Genomic DNA, 19697 nt, shown 5'->3' with positions numbered 1-19697 from the left:
TAGCTAACTGAAAAAAAAAAAAACAGACGTTTTTTGTTTTCAAGTGCTCCAAACTTTCTGTACTGCTCTCTTTACCTTTCTCAGTAATAATTCCCCATTCCCCCAAACATTTATTCATGCATCCTAGGTCCTCACACTTTATTCTATCAAAACATTCTCTTAACAAAGGAGTTGAAACTTAGTTTTACTAATATGCAAATGAGTTAAAATAGTTTAAATATCTTATACTACATGTTAAATATAAGTATATATTTCAATTTGCAATCCATTAGTATTTCAAATACCTTGAAAAGGCAAAAAAAAAAAAAAAGAAAAAAGTGATTAGCTAACAAAGGAAAAGGAAAAAAGATGTTTGGAAGCTGTAAGTATATATTGGCTTGCACCTGACTGTGTGTGTGTGTGTGTGTGTGTGTGTGTGTGTGTGTGCGTGTATACGGACGAAAGTAACTTTTCTCTAAACTAGAGAATTAGAATGTTTCATGAAATTAATGGAAAAAGTATCCTAGAAAGAATAAAGGGAAGCCTGGATAAATTAAAGATTTTATCTTCAACCAAACTGGAGTAATTGGCTAAATTAACTTGTCTTAAAGAGACACGTTCTGAGACATTGCAAAATAAAGAAAAGATAAAAGGAAATTAGAGAAGTAATATGGCACATAAACAGCAATAGTTAGAAATAAAGAGAAGACTGAGAATCCCATTGTGGAGGGAAGAAAAGGTTTTCATGTATGTAAGTGACTAAATGTATCAATTCATTATGTGAAAAGAAGCCTTAGCACATTTCAACTGATTTATGGACAAAAAAACTCCTGTATTCAGATTTTCTCCTACAGCCTATGTGGAGTAAGAACAAGACATAAATTAAAAATAAAAATACAAGTATAAGAAATAGTAACTCTTTCCCCTTATTGTTGTGTACCGTCCAGTCAATTCCAATTTGTAGCTACCCTGTAGGACAAAGTAGAACTGTCTCATAGGTTTCCTAGGCTGTAATCTTTATGGGAATAGACCATCAGGTTTTTTCTCCTGTGGAGCCACTGGTGAGTTCGAATCACCAACTTTTCAATTAGTAGCCTAGTGCTTAACCACTGTGCCATTAGGGCGCCTTCTTTTCCCCTTAGCCTACTCCAATTGCCAAAGGATTATATTCTTTGCAAACATCCATATATAAATATTTATTAGTAGGTTGTTTAAAGTTGTTGAATTTTTCAGCTATGACTTTTGGCATTTTGTTTTAATAGTCTCTATTACAGAATTTTGATTACAATTTTACAGATTTTGTTAAGTAAAATACAATATTTAGGCAAAATTGAAGTGGTATTCATGAACCATATGTTGTAGAATAGACAACTGAGTTATATTTTATGCATACTTATCTTTCTAAGAAGTTAACAAAGTAGAATGAACATGGAAAAGAAGTAATTAAAATTGTGTTTCCTACTGCTGCATCATAAGAAAGAATGATCATTTGTCTTTGAATTTGGACTATTCCATGATTCTAAGATCGTGTCTAATGTCTACCTTCCCAAGCATAGCAAGAAAGAACAATTAAAATATTCCCTATTTATGTATCGCATCTCTGTCTTGCTTTAATCCGGTAAATTAAATGTACCTTTTTGTCTGTATTAGAATAATTATTGACTGCAAATTAACAAAAGTATATTGGATTTCAGCGATATTGAATTTTACATCTCAGAATTTAAAGGACAGAAACAATCTTGATTATCATTTCAAATAAAAGCACTTGTGAAGAATTTAAAGCATAAAGAGAGGACCATCACAATGTTTGGCTTGATATACAGAAGAATTATTTTAACATCTTGCCCTTACCTGTAAAATGTCTAGCCTATGGTTACACTTCCGCTCTGCCCTTTGTCTGGTGTTTATTACCCAGGAAAGTGTCCCTTCCTGGCTTTTTTCCCAAGAATCATATCATTTCTGTTTATTTCCCCTGTGCAGGTATTACAATGGGAGCTTCTGGAGACAATGACCCAGCTTTGCAGTCTAATGCTTTTGTGACACTAATAAAGAGCATTTCAGTTAAAGGTGGTATCATGGCATTATGGTCAGAAAGCTAACATGGCACTTTTGTTTAGGACTGGCCTCCCAAAAGAAAACATGTGAACCGAGCAATTGTTATTACGATATGAAATATCCCAGCTTACTAGTAGAACATAATTAAATGTAGCCTACAGAGTGCATGCAGTCAGCTTCTGCCAGGTTCTCATGAAGAATAATGGATTTGACAGTCATAATGGGAGAGTAGAGATGTCTATGGATAATCACAATTGTCCGTCAAAGACACCACTCGCACAAGCGCATCCCTGGAGGCAGCAGCGCTAGTGTTAGGTAGGTCAGGACCGCTGCGGTAACGTCAGAACTCTGCAAACACCCCCAACGTTGGTATAAGGGACATGCTGTCAGGGCAAAGTCCTCAAAATTTTTCAATTTTCTAATCTCCTTCCTCTTTACCTAGAATGGACAATGATTTGTTGGTAGCCTTAATGGGATGTCCAATCTATGTCATATTCAATCTTAAATGATTTATTTAAATTATTCTTGGTCTACTTTTGCCTTAAGTTAATGTATCAGCAATAGCAAGAAGCTAATATTCCTGTCCTTGAAAGGGAAGAAATACTATTCCAATAGTTTATACGTCTCTGACTTGAAGTACTGTTGTGGGTTTTAATTGAAGAAGGTTTGAATATTTTAAAAATATGTTTAGATTCAAGTAGTAGAAAAACTTTTCTTTCAGTTGGGTTGCGGAATAGTCTTGTCTCTTGTATATTGATTAAATTTTATGTTATCAATGAATTGATTTGAGAGAGATTATAAATCCAATCCAAGCACTATGATAGCTCGAGTGTGGACAGAGTTTTTAGGCAGGGGGAATCTTCATGGAGGAAGCAGATGATTCATCTGGATGTTAAATGATCATTAGGATCTCTACAGGTAGAAATGTCGATCGATAGAGAAAAGAGTACAAGAATAAAGATGGGGATGGGCATGTTGTATTCAAAGCATGGTTGTAGTTCAATGTGATATGGGCTTAAAGTTGTTTATTTTGGATTATACTGAAAAATAAGAGAGGCTGCTTGAAGCTAGATCTTAGAATTATCTGAATTTCTATTCAGAAGAGTAACCATTATTATGAAATAGACACAGCTTCACAGCTTTGTGTAACATCTTGGTGACTTTCCAATTAGTTTAGAGAAACATAACTGTTTGAACCTCCAGATGTATTATTTATTTATCTGCCAATGTGATGATAAGGGTGTTGAAGACAATGATAAATAACTGAAATGTGTTATTTACTAAATACTTTATATTAATTATATCACTGAATCCCCACCTCCAACACAGGAAGTCAGTACTGTTTTCTAATTTCATTTGAAGTTAAAGAAACAAAAGAAAAGAGTTTAGTAACTTTTTAATGGCAACACAATGCCCAGTATCAGGCCTAACTCAAAGGCTACCACTCTTAATCACTAAACCTACTACCTTGTATGTGAAACACTATTTCTGTAATACAAAATTCCCTTTAACTTAGAAAATGCATAGATCATACAGTCCAAGATACATGATAATAATTAGAGTTCTGGGGGGGGGGGGAAGCACTAAATAAGTTCAGGAGCAGCGGAAGAGGCTCCCTTCATATTGTGCCTCACTGGAGAACTGTTGATTAAAATACAGTAAGAAGCTTAGACTTCCACACAGTCTCTGTGTATATTTACAACAGTACTTCTTAATCCTGGCTGTATATGTTGATCACCTGTCCTACACACACACACACACACACACACACACACACACACACACACACACACACAAAGCAATGCTGGGGCCCCATGCCCAGACACTGATTACCGGTGTGGAGTGTGGTCTGGGTATTGGTATTTTTTAAGCCTCTCCTAGTGATTCAAATGGGCAAGTCCTGCTGGTGATCAGTGACATACACCAATGTGTTTTTAACTACTAGCACACGGATGGGGCAATGTCTTTGCTATACTGAATTCTCTAAAGAAGAGGAAAAGTGGGAAACTAGAAAGGAAGATCACAGTCAGATTGTTCCCTTCACTGGACTTTACTTTCTTCACAAAAACTGTATCTACCATAAATTGTAGCCGCACTCTTCCTTCAGAGATCATTTTAAGTTCAGACAGAACAACAGCAAACACATTTAGGGAAGAACCAAGAACGTTTGGCAGGAATCAATTTCAATTTTAGTGAATTCTTAGAAATGCATACCAGATTACTCGATAACTGTATGTCCCATTATGCTGAAAATATTTCTGGTGAATATTTTTACATGTACTTATGCATATGTATTTTATGTATACATAAAAAGTTCCTGTTGTTAAATAAGTTAATAAAATCCTATATATTTTATCCTTTATTGAAAAGTCACAATGTGCAATAACAAGTGAAATTTTGATTCAATCTGAAGTTAAAACACAAGTATCTTTAATGTTAAATTTCCCAAATTAATTTGGCAATGAAACTCTTTTCATATAAGACTAAATTTATGTTCTGAGGATCTGGAAAACATTGTTCTAAGCATATATAAATGATACAGAAAGCTACTCAGGTACCCACATGATAATTAATAATAATCTTTATATTACATTACATTGCAAACATCTATTTGATGACAAGGATTTACCTTATAATAGTTAATTCATGGACAACGGGGAAATAGATACCCAAGGGACTTATTTCATAGTATAGTGAAAATCAACAATAGACGTAGAAATGACACTAAACTCTGAGTTCAATGGGATGATCTTACTTTATAAGAGACTTAAAAGCTAGATTTATGTCTCAGATAAAAGATTATAGAACTTGTATCATTAAAAATATCCTTGCTATTATAGTCACTAATTATCTGTTATTATTAGTGTAGCCACTGGACCAAAACATGTATTTAACATTTTTTCCGTTCATCTTAAATGAATGCCTTCTATTTTTAACATGCAGCTCATAATATATTCTACTTTTGTTATCAGTTTTATTGATCTAGAATCAAAGTCACTGGATAATTTATTGCCACAAACCTTTAGCTAAATAACATTAAAACCATTGAGACAGAATATTGAAATTTAATCATGCACTTGTGATATCACTTCAGTAATGAATCCCTAGTATTATTGAATTAGTTTACAAATTATTTCCAAATTTTGGCAACCCCTTCCAAGTATGAGTCTAAATTACTTTTCCAGTGTTATTACAGATATATTCACTTCCTTCTCAGAGAGCCTGCAAAGCTTTCTTTCTACCTTTTCCTGGCTCTTATCAACTTCTGCCTTATTCTGTAACTATTCGACAAGATTAGTCTCCCTAGGACAGGCAGTAACATTTCATTGTCTGTAGTACCTAGTACCTTGGCTCTCAAAACGATAGTGCTCAGCATGTTTTGAAAATTTAATTGGAATAAAGTAATTAGGACCTAAGTAAATACACATTTTCTCTAACTAACTCTTGGAAGTGAATGAATCACAAATCGCCCGTATTTACGGCTTGGCCTCAAATTTTATCCTCGTCCTAATTTTTCTGCTCCCAAAAGATGGTCACTGCCTCGGCATTACACCTGCCTAGGAAGAACACGAGGAGCCCTGGTGGTGCAGTGGTTAAGAACTACAACTGCTAACCAAAAGTCAGCAGTCTGAATCCACTAGCTGCTCCCTGGAAACCCTATGGGGCGGTTCTACTCTGTCCTACAGGGTCACTGTGAGTTGGAATTGACTCGACGGCAATGAGTTTTTGGAAGAAGAACATGCTTAGACCCAAGGTTCCCCCAAAAGTGTACTTCATGTCCTTTCTCAAAATACCCGAAATGACAGTTTCTGGTAGTAAATAAATTCAACAATTTTTCAAAGATTCTAAAATGCCTACTGTTTGCTTCTTTCAGCAAAATGTTAACCATAGAGAACTGAGAGTGTGTTTCGTTATTTAAATAAACAACTTTGTGTGGTATGGCACCCAACAGAACTGGTTTTAAATTTTTTCTTAAATTAAATCTGATTTAAAATTAGTACTAATATTTATATATTTAATATTTATTTATATCAAATACTATTTATATTGCTTTATATAAATATTAAATATTATAAAATTGTATGCTTTTTTATTATATTCAAATATATTGTTTGTATTTTCATTTAATATTTGTATATTAAATAATAATAGTGTTAATAAATTATTATTGTTTGTTAACTAGTAAAGCTGTAGCAACACTGCTGATCTAATAGCATATATTTCTGTTCAGAATAAATATTAAGCATGTTCAAGTTAATTAAAAAGTATTAGTAATACTGAATAGTATACTCTTTTGCTCCAGGTTATGACTTGAATTTATATTAGTTTGTACATTAACTATGTAAATGGAAAAATTGGTCATGAAATTTTACAGCACTGTCTTACTTTTTCTTGATATTCTGTAGAGTATACCTACCACGTTTGTTTCTCCATTGAATATTTTTGAATTATGCATTTTTAAAAATTACCTAATATATGTGCATTATTTTTACATCACTTCAAAAATATTATATTTTGTAACATTATAAAATTACTCCATATTCATTTAAAAATATTTTGTAATTCTAGCTTACATTTTTGTTATTAGAATATCTAAAATAGATAACAATTCTTTTAATGAAAAGATAATAGTGCCACAACTGTCTAATAAAATATATACAAGTATAACAGGTGGTTTTAGTTCGTGAACATTAGTATTACAATTGGATTAGGAAGCTATTATGAGTGGGAGAAATTTTGGTTATAATTTATAACAAAAAAAATATATAGTTCACACAGGTAAAATTTTGTTACTGAAATGAAGTATAAGAAAAAAAGCAGCAGGGCAAGTGGGAACTATAACTATAAAATAAACTAAGTGCCTTGTGTTGTTATGATAGAGTGATAGTCGTTGTTGTTAGTTGCTATTGAGTCGATTCTGACTCATGGTGACCCCACGTGTGCAGAGTAGAATTGATCCTTAGGGTTTTCAAGGCTGTGACCTTTATGAAGCAGATCACTAGGCCCATCTCCTGAGGCACCTCTGGGTGCCAACCTTTTGGCTAGTAGTTGAGTACTTACCTGTTTGCACCACCCAGGGACTCCAATAGAGTGGTAGGACGTAGACAAATTCCAACAGGCCTATCAAAACTTCTTTGTTTGTGGTCAAAGAAATAATCTGCTTTCAGTTTAATACTTAAGAACATATAATTGAAGATAGTATAATCTTGTCTTTAAGGAAATGGTAGAGAATATCAAAACAAACCAAAAGAAAATTATGTATTAATTTTCTGCTGTATGAACAAACATTGTTTCTTTATTTTCTAATTTCATACAGAACTTTTAATTGAGAGTTAATTATGACAGCAGCGTAACACCCTCTCCGAGGCAATATACTTCTTGTGATCAGAGTAAATATCCAGAGCACACAAAGTAATTTAAAATGCAAATAGTATTATCATTAAATACCAGTTACACAACAGCAGAAAGAACAATGTTGTTTAGAAGACTGAAGAAAATGATTTCACTTGTAAGACATAACTTTTATTTGTATAATATTTTTCTTAAAGAGATTTAAACATTTTATACTTAACAAAAAACTATTCATGGTATCCTTCTCTGTGAAAGTGTGTCTCCATGCCTCTCATTTTATGGCATAAGAAAATTAGTCCCAGCTTAAGGCTACCAACTGAATTAACAAATCCATTAGTATAAAAGAGTAACCTCGAAGCTATTCTTCACTGGCTATCCTTCTGTTTGTCAATTCTGTTAAGACATAAGTTTAAATTATACGCACAAAGCAGATCTCATATAAATTTCACTTTTGCTATTGTAATAGACACATAGTTTGACCGTGAACTATCAGCCCTTTCCTTTGTGGAACTCACCAAAAATAAACAAAGAAGGGTCTTTGTAAGTCTGTTGTATCACTCCTCTGAAAAGGGATACCTTTAGGTAGATTAAACTGTTGTAGAAAAGAGAGATTCAACTTCTGGTAATGGTGTAGTAGCATGTATCTAACTCTTTCATGAATATTCCCCAGACAATTATAAACTCTAGATGAGGTATAAAAGACAGTTATTTGAAGGCACTGGAGAGTGAGCAAAGAGAGCATAAATGATTGACCTTTGAGGAAAAGGGAATGCACTGGGAAAGATTAAAGTTTATACTGCTTTTTGTCTCAAGGCACTCTGAGACATTCACCGCATGACTAGAACCCAATCAGAAAGCTACATTCTTACTGGCTTACGGAGTCAGAGAGTAGAATTCAGGACTGACAAAGTGCTTGGAACTTAGGGAGACATGAAAAAGATGGAGACACAGAGAGAATCCAAGGCTCAACAGAAATCAAAAGCTGAAAGTCTGAAAAAACTGAGCAGACATTTTATTTGCTGCTCAAAGCAGGAAAGCAATTTTGGAGTTTGAGTATAAATTTGTGAACTGCCTGCTAGAACAAAGGTTAGCATTCTTAAAAGGAAGAAAACAGAGTCTCTATAATTAGCCACAATTTTCAGTATTTGATAAAAATTTCTAGATATGCAAAGAGATAGACAATAGTGACCCTAGTCAGGAAAAAAAAAATATATATATATAGAGAGAGATAGATAGATAGATAGACAGAGAGAGAGAGTCAACAGAAACGGACAACAAGATGACCCAGATGTTGGAATCAGCAGAAAAGTTCTTTGCAGCTATTATAAATATGCTCACAGTGCTAGAAAAAAAAATGATCATAATGTTAGAACATATGGGAAACCTCAACAGAGAATAGAAAATTATTTAAAAAGCAAACAAACAAAAAACACCAGATAGAAATTTTCAAACTGAAAAGTACAATATATAAAATGAGAAATTCACTAGATAGACTGAACAACAGATTGAAGACAATTGAGATTTTTTAGATGACATAATTTCTATTGATGTTGTTGTTGTTAGGTGCCATCAAGTTGGTTCCAACTCATAGCGACCCTATGTACAACAAAACGAAGCACTGCCAGCACAGAAAAGATTAAAAACAATAATAATAATAAGCACAGCTTCATTTATCTATTGGATCTAATATGTATATTTGGAATCTTATAGAAAGATAATAAGACGCAAAGTATTTTTGAAGAAATGATTATCAAAAATTCTCAAACATAAACATATAGTTACAAGATGCTCACAAAACTCAAAACAAGATAAAAGTGGAAGCACTACTAAATCTAGACAATTTCTGTAACTACTGAAAATAAATCAGAGATAAAGAAAGTATCTCAAAACAGCCAAACCAAAAAAAAAAAAAAAGAAGAAGAAGAAGAGGAAAGAAAGAAAAATAAAATACATTATCCACTGGGGAACATTGGTAGAGAAAAATGGAGGACAGAATTCAATGGACCAACATCTTAAAGTGTTGGAAAAATGTTAGCCATAAATTCTATATCCAGTGAAATTATACAAGACAAATAAAGATTAAGTAACAATTTTTGGATATGAATGAAAGATGAATTTATTGCTACAAGACCCACTGTACAAGAAATGCTAAACAGAGTTCTTCAGGCTGAAGAAATAGGACACAAAATGGAAATTCAGATCTATAGAAAGGAACTAAGATCATCAGAAATGGTAAGTATGTTTTAATATAAAAGACTATATATTTTTCTTCTCTTTATTTTCTTAAAAGATGTATAACTGTTTTCAGAAAGAAACCATAACATTATACTGTACAGTTTATAATAAATTTAAATGTAATATATATGATAATAATGACACAAAAGATGGGGGTAAATGGTACTATATAGGTGTAAGGATCTTGTTTTTATGTGAAGTCAAAGAATTTCCACTATAGGAAGACTGTGTTATAGGGTTGCTATGAGTTGGAATCAACTCGATGGCATTGGATTTGGTGTGTTGTTTTTGGTGTTAAATTAGGAGCCCTTGTTGCACAGTGGTTAAGATCTTGGCTGCTAACCAAAAAGTCAGCAGTTTGAATCCACCAGCTGCTCCTTGCAAACCCTGAGGAGCAGTTCTAGTCTGTCACTTTAAGTTGGAATTGACTTGATGGCAACAGTTTTGTGTGTGTGTGTGTGTGTGTGTGTGTGTGTGTATGTGTGTTAAATTAAGGAGCCAAACCAAAACCAAACCCATTGATGTCGAGTTGATTCTGGCTCATAGCGAAATTAAGGAGTGGGTATTATAAAGATTATAATACTGTAAACAACCTGTAAACAACCTATAGTGTAAAGCAGTACAGTTAAAAAGCCAATATATTTAGTTAAAATAAAATAATTAATTAACCCAGAAGAAGGTAAGAATGAAGGAATAGAAGAAGAAAAAAATAAAACATTAAAATAACAAATTGGTAAATTTAAACCAAATATGTCAATAATTACGTAAGTATACATGGGCTAAAAACTGGCGTTAAAAGGCAGAGATTGTCAGATGGGGTTAAAAAGAAAACAAGATTCAGCTGTGTGGTTTGTAAAAGCATGCACTTTAATTATAAATTAACAGATTCAAAGGAAAAACCATGGAAAAATGTATACTGCATAAACAGCAAGCATAAGAAAACAAAGGAATTTCTACTAGTAGAAAAAAATCAACTTTAAGATAAAGAATAATATAAGAGATAAAGAGAGATATTTCATAACAATAAAACAATTATAATAGAAAAGAAGAATGGTTTAAACTCAATTGTCTAAGTCTCTAAGTTAAGAAGCTAGAAAAGGATAAGCAAGTTCAACCCTCCAAAAAGTAGAAGGGAGGAAATTTTAAAATATAGAGCAGGAAACAACGAAATATAAAACAAACAATGGAATGAAATTGTTGTTGTTGTTGTCAGGTGCCATGGAGTCGGTCCCAACTCATAGTGATGCTACGGACAATAGAATGAATCACTGCCTGGTCCTGTGCCAGCCTCGCAATATTTGTTATGCTCAAGCCCATTGTTGTGGCCACTGTGTCAATCTATCTCATTGAAGGTCTTCCTCTTTTTTCTCTGACCCTCTACTTTACCAAGCATGAGGTCCTTCTCCAGGGACCGATCCCTCCTAGTAACTTGTCCAAAGTATATGAGACGAAGTCTCTCCATTCGTGCTTCTAGGGAGCATTCTGGTTGTACACTTCCAAGTAGATTTTTTCATTCTTTTGGCTGTCCATGATATATTCAATATTCTTCACCAACACCATAATTCAAAGGCATCAATTCTTCTGTCTTCCTTATTCATTGCCCAGCTTTTGCATGCACATGAGGCGATTGAAAATACCACTGCTTGGGGCAGGCGCACCTTAATCTTCAAGATGAAGTCTTTGCTTTTTAACACTTTAAAGCGGTCTTTTGCAGCAGATTTGACCAGTGCAATGTGTAGTTTGGTTTCTTGACCGCTACTTCCATAGGCGTTGGTTGATAGAGAAAAATAATGAATCCAAAATTGGTGGATTGAGAAGATTACTAAATTGATAAATCCTAGCAGGACTGATGCGGAAAATAGGAGAGAAGATACAAATTGCTAATATCAGGGATAAAAGGATGTTTCATCAGATGCTACAGTTTTATGTTACACAGTTTTTGTTAATGTACAAAAGTTTATGTTATGTTTATGTTAATGTACACAGTTTATGTACACAGTTTTATGTTAATAAATTAAAAACTTAGGTGAGAAATACCATTTACTAAAATGAACACAAAAGAAGAAAACTTACAGTAGATATACATCCACTAAAGAAATTAATTTTTTTTTTGTAAAAAATGGGGAGTAGGGGGTGGGAGGGGTATAAAAAGTAAAGGAAATAAACCTCCAGGCCCAAATGGTTTCATTAGTGAATTTGGTTAAACATATAAGGAATACATAATACTAATCTTAAACAAATTCTTTTACAAAGGAGAGAACTAGGGAATCTTGCTCAACTCATTTGATGAAGCCAGCATAACTTCAGCAGCAAAACTTGGTTAAGATACTATAAGAAAAAAAATAATAAAACTGCTGACCAATATCCCTTATGAATACAGTTGTAAAAATCCTTAACAAAAGATGAAACCTACTTGGTCTGAAACTGAGTCCCTGGTGGGAATAAATGGTTAAGCACTCAACTACTAGCTGAACTTCGAGAGTTTTAACCCATCCAGAGGCTCCTCAGAAGACAGGCCTGGCGATCTGCTTCCAGCAGGTCACAGCCATGAAAACCCTATGGAGCAGTTCTCCTCTGCACACATAGGGTCACCATGAGTTGGAACCACTCAACTGCAACTAAGAACAACAGTCAGAAATTAGTATAGCTATACTAGATTCCTTTGGGTAGGTATTTTCACTGTTTACCTTGTTTATTCTTTTATTTTCAACCTTTGAGGCTCTTGATAATTTAGGTTTGTCTCTCATAATAAGCATATTGTGTCTGTGTGTGTGTTTAAATCTAGTCTGAAAATCTTTATCATGTAATTAAAATATTTAGTTCATTCCCAAAACAAAAACAAAAAACAAACCCATTGCCGTCTAGTTGATTCTGACTTATAGAGATCCTATAGGACAGAGTAGAACTGCCCCATAGGGTTTCCTAGGAGCAGCTGGTGGATTTGAACTGCCAACCTTTTGGTTAGCAGTGATATCAATTCCTATGAGGCAGTTCTACTCTGTCCAATAGAGTCACTATGGGTCAGAATCAACCGGACGGCAACAGGTTTACAGTACTATTTGTTTTCCATTTTCCCCGTATTTTGACATTCCTTTTTTCTCCACCTTTCTTGCATTCTTTTAATTATTTTTTAATTATTCAATATTTCCATCTACTAATTTGTTAATTTTACCTGTTATCACTAATCTGTTAGTGGATATCCTAGTGATTAAAATGTGAATTCTTGACGTATTCAAGCTGTATACAAATTTGTAGTTTTACTATTTTCCATATGTTGCAAGAATCTTAAAATATTAATTCCATTAATACTCTCTTGTTTCTGCTTTGGTTTTCATGTATACTAGTTTTACATTCATATTTTAAATTCCACAATATGGTATAAATATTATTTTATATCACTAATATCTGTTAGTTTTACTTGCTTTTTTACATGACATGTTCTTCATTAGTCCTAGTATCTCTGTGCCTCTTTTCCTGGCGATTTATTTATTTATTTATTTAACATGAAACCTTCCTTGTAGTGCACTATACCTTTAGTGCGGTCTGGTGGTGACAAATTCTCTTTTGTCTAAAATGTCTTTGTTTCATTTTAATTTAAAGGAAGAAATTTTGCTAGATATAGAATTCTAGGTTGGCAGTTATACTTTTTCTGAATTTGGAAGATACGATTCCATTGTCTTCTGTCATTCATTAATTTGGTTGAAAATAAGTCTTCAATCTTATTGTTGCTCTTCTGAAGTGAAAAATAAATAAATGTACTCTTTGGATGCTTCTGTTCTTAATTTTTTTGTTTGCTGTAGATTTTACTATCATGAGCCAAAATATGATTTTCTTTATATCCTGCTTGATATATGCAGACTTCCAAGATCGTATCATAATGCCTTTTGTTGGTTTTTACATATTCATAGCTATCATAGACTGAATTGTGTCTCCCCAAAATATGTGGCAACTTGGCTAGGCCAAGATTCCCAGTATTGTGTGATTGTCCACCGTTTTATAATCTGATGTGATTTTCCTATGTGTTGTAAATTCTGCCTCTATGATGTTGATGAGGCAGGATTAGAGGCAGTTATGTTAATAAGGCCGGACACAATCTACAACATTAGGCTGTATTTTGAGTCAATCTCTTTTGAGATAGAAAAAAGAGAATGGAGCAGAGAAAAGAGGGACCTCATACGACCAAGAAAGAAGCCCCAGGAGTCAAGTGCATCCTTTGGACCTGGGGTCTCTCCACTGAGAAGCTCCTAGACCAGGGGAGATCGATGACGAGGACCTTCCTCCAGAACTGACAGAGACAGAAAGCATTCTCCAGGAGTTGGTACCCTGAATTTGGACTTCTAACTTCCTAGACTATAGGGGAATAAAGTTCTGTTTGTTAAAGCCATCAACATGTGGTATTTCTGTTATAGCAGCACTAAATAACTAAGACAATAGCAATTACCTCTTGAAGTTTTATTCCATACCATTTTCACTCTCCTCTTCTTTTATGAAGGAGACCAGGTGGAGCAGTGATTAAAGCAGTTGATTGTTAACTGAAAGGTTGGCAGTTTGAAACCACCAGTGGCTCCGCAGGAGAAGAAATGTGGCAGTCTGCTTCTTTGAAAGCCCTATGGGATCACTATGAGTCAGAATCAACTCAATGACAGTGAAGTTTTGGGTTGTTTTATAACTCCAATTTTATGTATGATTGGCCCCGCCCCTTTTTTATACCCACACCCGAATATTTCTTATGTTTTTCCTTTTTCTTTTTTACTACTTTGTCATACCACTCTTCAGCCTTGATTTTTTTTTCTTGAGCAACTCAGTCTCTTCTGTTGTTAATCCCTCTGTTGGGTTAATGTCAGATATTAATTTTTCAGTTATAGAATTTCTGTTTGCTTATTTTCAATAGTTAATGAAATTCTCCATCTACCATTGAAGTTTTTCAACATTCTAATCTCTGTCATTTTCGTGTCTGCATCTGATAACTCTGTTATTTGGATTTCCTGTGTGTTTATTTTTTGTCTCTTATCTCTGTTTTCATTCAGGTCTTACCTTCTATTATGCCTAGTTATTTTAATTGAATACTGGACATTTTATATAAAGATTTATGGAAATAATGTAAGACTTTGGATTACATTACCTTCTCCCAGAGAGGATTTATCTTTAGGTAGACTATGAGAGCTAGAAATCCCAAATTAACTTAGTCTATTACAGATCAAGACGTTCCAGAGAAAGATTTCAGTCCTTCTAAGAGCTGTTTAATTTCCAGTTCTCTCCTTATTCTTGGGTGTAGCACTTCTCAGTACAACTGAACCCTTAGGGTGTTTATGAGGATCCCCTCCCTCTTGATAGGCATTGAACCTCAATTTTATCTCCCCGTAAATGAGACTACTAGAAGCTTTTATAAGTCTATCAGTCTCTTAATTGTAACTTTGGCTGAAATTCTGAACCTGTCAGCTTCTGTTTTAGAAGCAGAAAATGCCTTGAAATAAACATCAGGATTCAGAGCAGGGTCACCACCGTTTGGAGTATTGGCCCCTCAAGTCCTCTCTTCCTTGGTACCTCTCCAATAACTTCAAACATATATATATATATTTGAAGTAGGATTTTGAATGTGAAATTGGTCTCCCTTTTCCAGATACAGAAATCCACATAAAACTACACCCGCTCATCACTCAACATGATTAGATTCCAAAGATCAGGTTGTTATATAAAGATCAGTAATATGTGAAGATCAATGTTATGTGAAAATGGAGGATAACCACAGCATTACATAAATGCCAAATTATATTACATAACTGCCAAATTATGTCATTACATAACTGCCAAACCACTGAGAATCATGGCCCAACCAAGTTGACACATAACCTTAATCGTCACAGCCAGTGTTACTTTTGCCTTGCACCTTGGAATTTGTTACTGCCAGATGTACATTGTTAATGTGCCAAATAGCCAGATAGTAGATTTTCTACTATTGTTGCAAATGCAAAATGTTGGATAACAAGATAGTAAGTGAGGCGTAGGTGTATTACCTTTCTCTAATTTGATTTCTGATTCTGTGTCTCCGTTTCTCAAAGTTCAGAAATTTTATGACTTCACTATAAACAATTTATCAAATATAATCCAATATTTTGTTCTAGTTGGCATGTTGCAATTCTTTTAAATGCCTTTGATGTGCCTAGAATTTAGGATGCATCTCAGTGTATAATACTCTTGTTATTTCTCAATACAAATAACTTGAGTTTCTTGACTTCCCTTTCACTTACAACCTACATCTAATGCATCAAATAGATTTTGGGGTCTACCTTAAAATACATTCAAATTCTGACTACTTCTTACTAACTAAACTATCACCCTGATTCAAGTTACCCTTATCCCTTGCCTGGATTTTTGTAATAATCTCTTCAGTAGTCTCCTTGCTTCTGTTCTTGGTCACTATGTCTATTCTCAAGGCTGGAGCCAGAGTGATCCTCTTAAAATTAAGTTATTCATGACTTTATTTAAAACCCTCCATTGATTTCCCATTTCATTTAGACAACATTACTTTAATTGCCTGCAAAGCTTTTCTCATTATATACTCCTCATCATCCCTTACCTTCTGAACTCATCTACTACTTGCTCTCTGGTTATGTTGCTTCCTCCAATAAGCCAGGTATTCTCTGATGAAAGCCTTTGCACATGTTTTCTTCTCTGACTTTGAAAGTTTTCTTTCAGATAGCTGCATGGTTTGTTCACTCACTCTTTTAACTCTTTGCCCAATATCTCCTGCTCAAGGAGCCCATGGCCACCCTACTCAAAATGGAAACTCACCCTCTCACACACACACAACTTGCTTTCTATTTCTCTTCTAAGATTTATTTTCTCTGTAGAATTTACCACCTTCTAGTGTCTAAAAGAATGCTTGGTGCATCATAGGTGATCAATAAATACTTGTTGAATGAAGGATTGACTGTCTCACGATATGAATTTTGCTCTTCTAAACACTATTGCTTCTAAATTTGCTTTTTGCAGCTATTGTGGTGGGAAGATTATCTTTGCTTTAATCAAGAAAAAGTTATCATCCAAGCTGAACACTGCCTGGAAGAATGTCTACCTTATCAAAATACTCTTTCTTCTATGAAATGTTTCTCAGTAACCAATGTAGTATCTATTTGAAATCTTGTTGGCATTTTGAAGTTTAACTTTATATTCCTTTATATATTAAATATAAAAGTGGCAAAGCCCATTATTAGAAAGTCAATTAAGTCTTGTACTGGGTTTTGCTCATTTTTAGTGAGTCATGTAATCATTGTGACTAAGGAAGTGCTGATAAAACATAACTTAGGTCCAGAATAACAGAATTGATTAATAAACATGAAAGACAAATTTGTGTGTTTTAAATGAAGACTAATTTTATTCAATGATTATATGAGTATTTAGCAAAATGGATTGCTGAATTTCAAAATTTATTCTTTACATATTCTCATTTTTTCTTGTCAGTAAATTACACAATAAATGTTTTGATAAATTCTACATTTTATAAGAATGTGACATAGAATATTCTTTCATTTCTTTTAGTAGTATTTAAAAACATGAACTATGTTTATGAGGGCAGAGGACCCAAAGTATAGCTACTTATTTTAATATTATAATTCAATTATATAGAGATTAAAGGTAATATCTAGAATTTTTAGTAATCTATAATAATTTTAAAGGAATTTTGGCAAAAATATACACAAAAATAAGTATATAACACAGTAGAAAACCCAGAAACATATCTATAAATTAAGAGAACTTAGCATAAACATTGATGACATTAAAAAACTAGTCAGCCAGGGGTGGCTTATATATTAACGAGGTTTGGGAAATAATTCATACATGTGAAAAAATGCAATTATATATTGATCTAATACATACAAAAATAAATTTCAAGTAAATTAAGGACCTAACTACAGAAAGCAAAAACAACTACTAGAAAAATACAGGATAATGTTTGTGGTATCAGTGTAGGGAAGAAATTCTTAACAAAGAAAAAAGTAAAACCAATTAAACAAATATTTACCAGTTTTCATATATTAAATTGGAAACTTTCCTATCGCTAAAGGCACCATAAATGTAATTATAAAACAAATTATAATATTGGAGACATAAAATTTTTATCTATATAACAAAGCAATGGCATTCAAAATGTTTACAGAAACCAAATAAATGGATTAAAAAAGACCAAAAATCTGATTTTAAAATGAGCAAAGGGTATTAACAACTAATTCAGAAATCACATGGCCAATATATGAAAATATCCTTAAACTTAATATTGTAAAAAATACAAATTAAAAAAATAAAATACTATTTTAGACCCATCTGATACATAAATGTGTGTATATGTCTGTGTGTGTATCTGCATGACTGTATCTGTGTCTGTGTGTGTCTATGTATATGTAGTTGTGTGTGTGTCATTTGATAAGGGATGGACTGACCACTTTGGAGATCAATTTGACAATATTTAATAAAAATGAATTTGTAAATATGTGATTTAGAAGTTCTATTCCCAAGTCTGTAACCTAAAGAACAATTTGCACATGTGCACAGTGAGAAATGTGTTATGATGTTCACGGCACCATTGTTTGTAATTGAAAAACTTCAGGAAAAAATCAATTTATATCAATAGAGAAAAGAATAAGTAAATTGTGATATAGTGGTATAACATAGCAGTTAAAATGAATGAAACATGTATAGATAAATTAACATGTATGCTTCTCCAAGACAGTAGGTTGAACAAAAGCAAGTTATAAAAACATTTATATGATCTCCTTGGTGTCATGTATGTCACATATGAAATAAAAGCATAAAAACAGATAGAAAATATAAATATCAACTTCAATATAATGGTTATTTCTGGAGGGAGGAAATAGTATGACGGTAGTCCTTAAATCGGGTCTTTTACTATTTGATTTCATAGGGGGAAAAAAAAGCAACTGAAGAAAATACGGCAAAATGTGTCCATTTGTTAAATCTGGATGGTGTATGCTTGAATATGTGCTAGTACTTAGTACTTAACGCTTTTCTATATACTTAAACAAATTTCCTATGTTTTTAAAAAAATAGACTAAAGGAGTTATATATATATTCTTTTTTCTTTCATATATGATGAAGATAAAATTAACTCAGCAGTTACTCTGAAACACAAAGTGAGAAAAAGATGTCCCACATTGAATATTTCATGTAATATTTTTGTTAGTTATTTGTTGTTATTTCAGGCACATGAACTTTTCTAACAATATGAAACCAATCCGCTTTGCATTAATTAACTAGGAAAAGGTAAACTGAGCTAATTTACTCAAGCATTTAAGGCACCTCCTGGATTAGTGGTCTTGTCAAGTTATAAGAAATTATATGACCCTGGGGATCAGCTTTTTTTTTTTCCTAGTTTGTAAAAAACATAAACAAACTACAACCACTAAATGTATTAAAACATTAATTTCCACTTAACAAGTTAACCTCTGTCTCATTAGGGAATAAGCTGAAAGCAAGGCATAATTAAGGATTTTATTTAGAGAGAAATTTGTAGCGGTAGCTCATACATCTCCTTACACATGTTTGTTGGAAATAACTTTCTACTCATAAGGGAATGATCTATAAAATATTTTCAGTTTATATTTTGTTTTGGGAAAATCAAAATGTGTTCCTTTGGAAACAATAAGTACCAATCATGTTACCTGAACAAGTTTAGAGATTCCACCTGTATCTTAGCAGAGAGGTCGGATCAAGTATTTACGTAACTGCAGAGAGAGATCTTTCTTTACATGGTTTTAAGATGGGCCTACAAAGTACCCCCAAGTTAATGTAACACACATTAGTAATAAGAGCATAAAGGGAGCTTAAAGGTCATCTAGTATAATACTTTAATATTTTTAGGTGAGGGATATCAAATCTAAAAAGATTGAAAGTCAAAGATTTAAAAAAATGCTATGATAAAATTTAGAGCTACTTTGGAAAGGGCGTGTCATGGATTGAATTATGTCCCCCCAGAAATGTGTATCTCAGTTTGGCTAGGCCATGATTCCTGGTACTGTGTGATTTTCCTATATGTTGTAAATCCTGCCTCTATGATGTTA

At 33.2% G+C, this 19697-nt stretch overlaps 1 long non-coding RNA gene across 1 annotated transcript in view; it reads left to right on the top strand.

Moving 5' to 3' along the window:
• Positions 1-3269, top strand: part of LOC111821134 (uncharacterized) — a 40590-nt gene extending 37321 nt beyond the window's left edge. The window contains exon 4 of the long non-coding RNA XR_002824599.1: positions 1960-3269. This is a non-coding gene — a long non-coding RNA (uncharacterized LOC111821134). The remainder of the gene's footprint in view (positions 1-1959) is intronic.
• Positions 3270-19697: the final 16428 nt, after the last annotated feature.

The sequence above is a fragment of the Trichechus manatus genome, unplaced genomic scaffold, assembly GCF_000243295.1.
Source record: "Trichechus manatus latirostris isolate Lorelei unplaced genomic scaffold, TriManLat1.0 scaffold00067, whole genome shotgun sequence".
Classification (NCBI taxonomy): Eukaryota; Metazoa; Chordata; class Mammalia; order Sirenia; family Trichechidae; genus Trichechus; species Trichechus manatus.
This window is presented reverse-complemented; position numbering and strand designations above follow the sequence as displayed.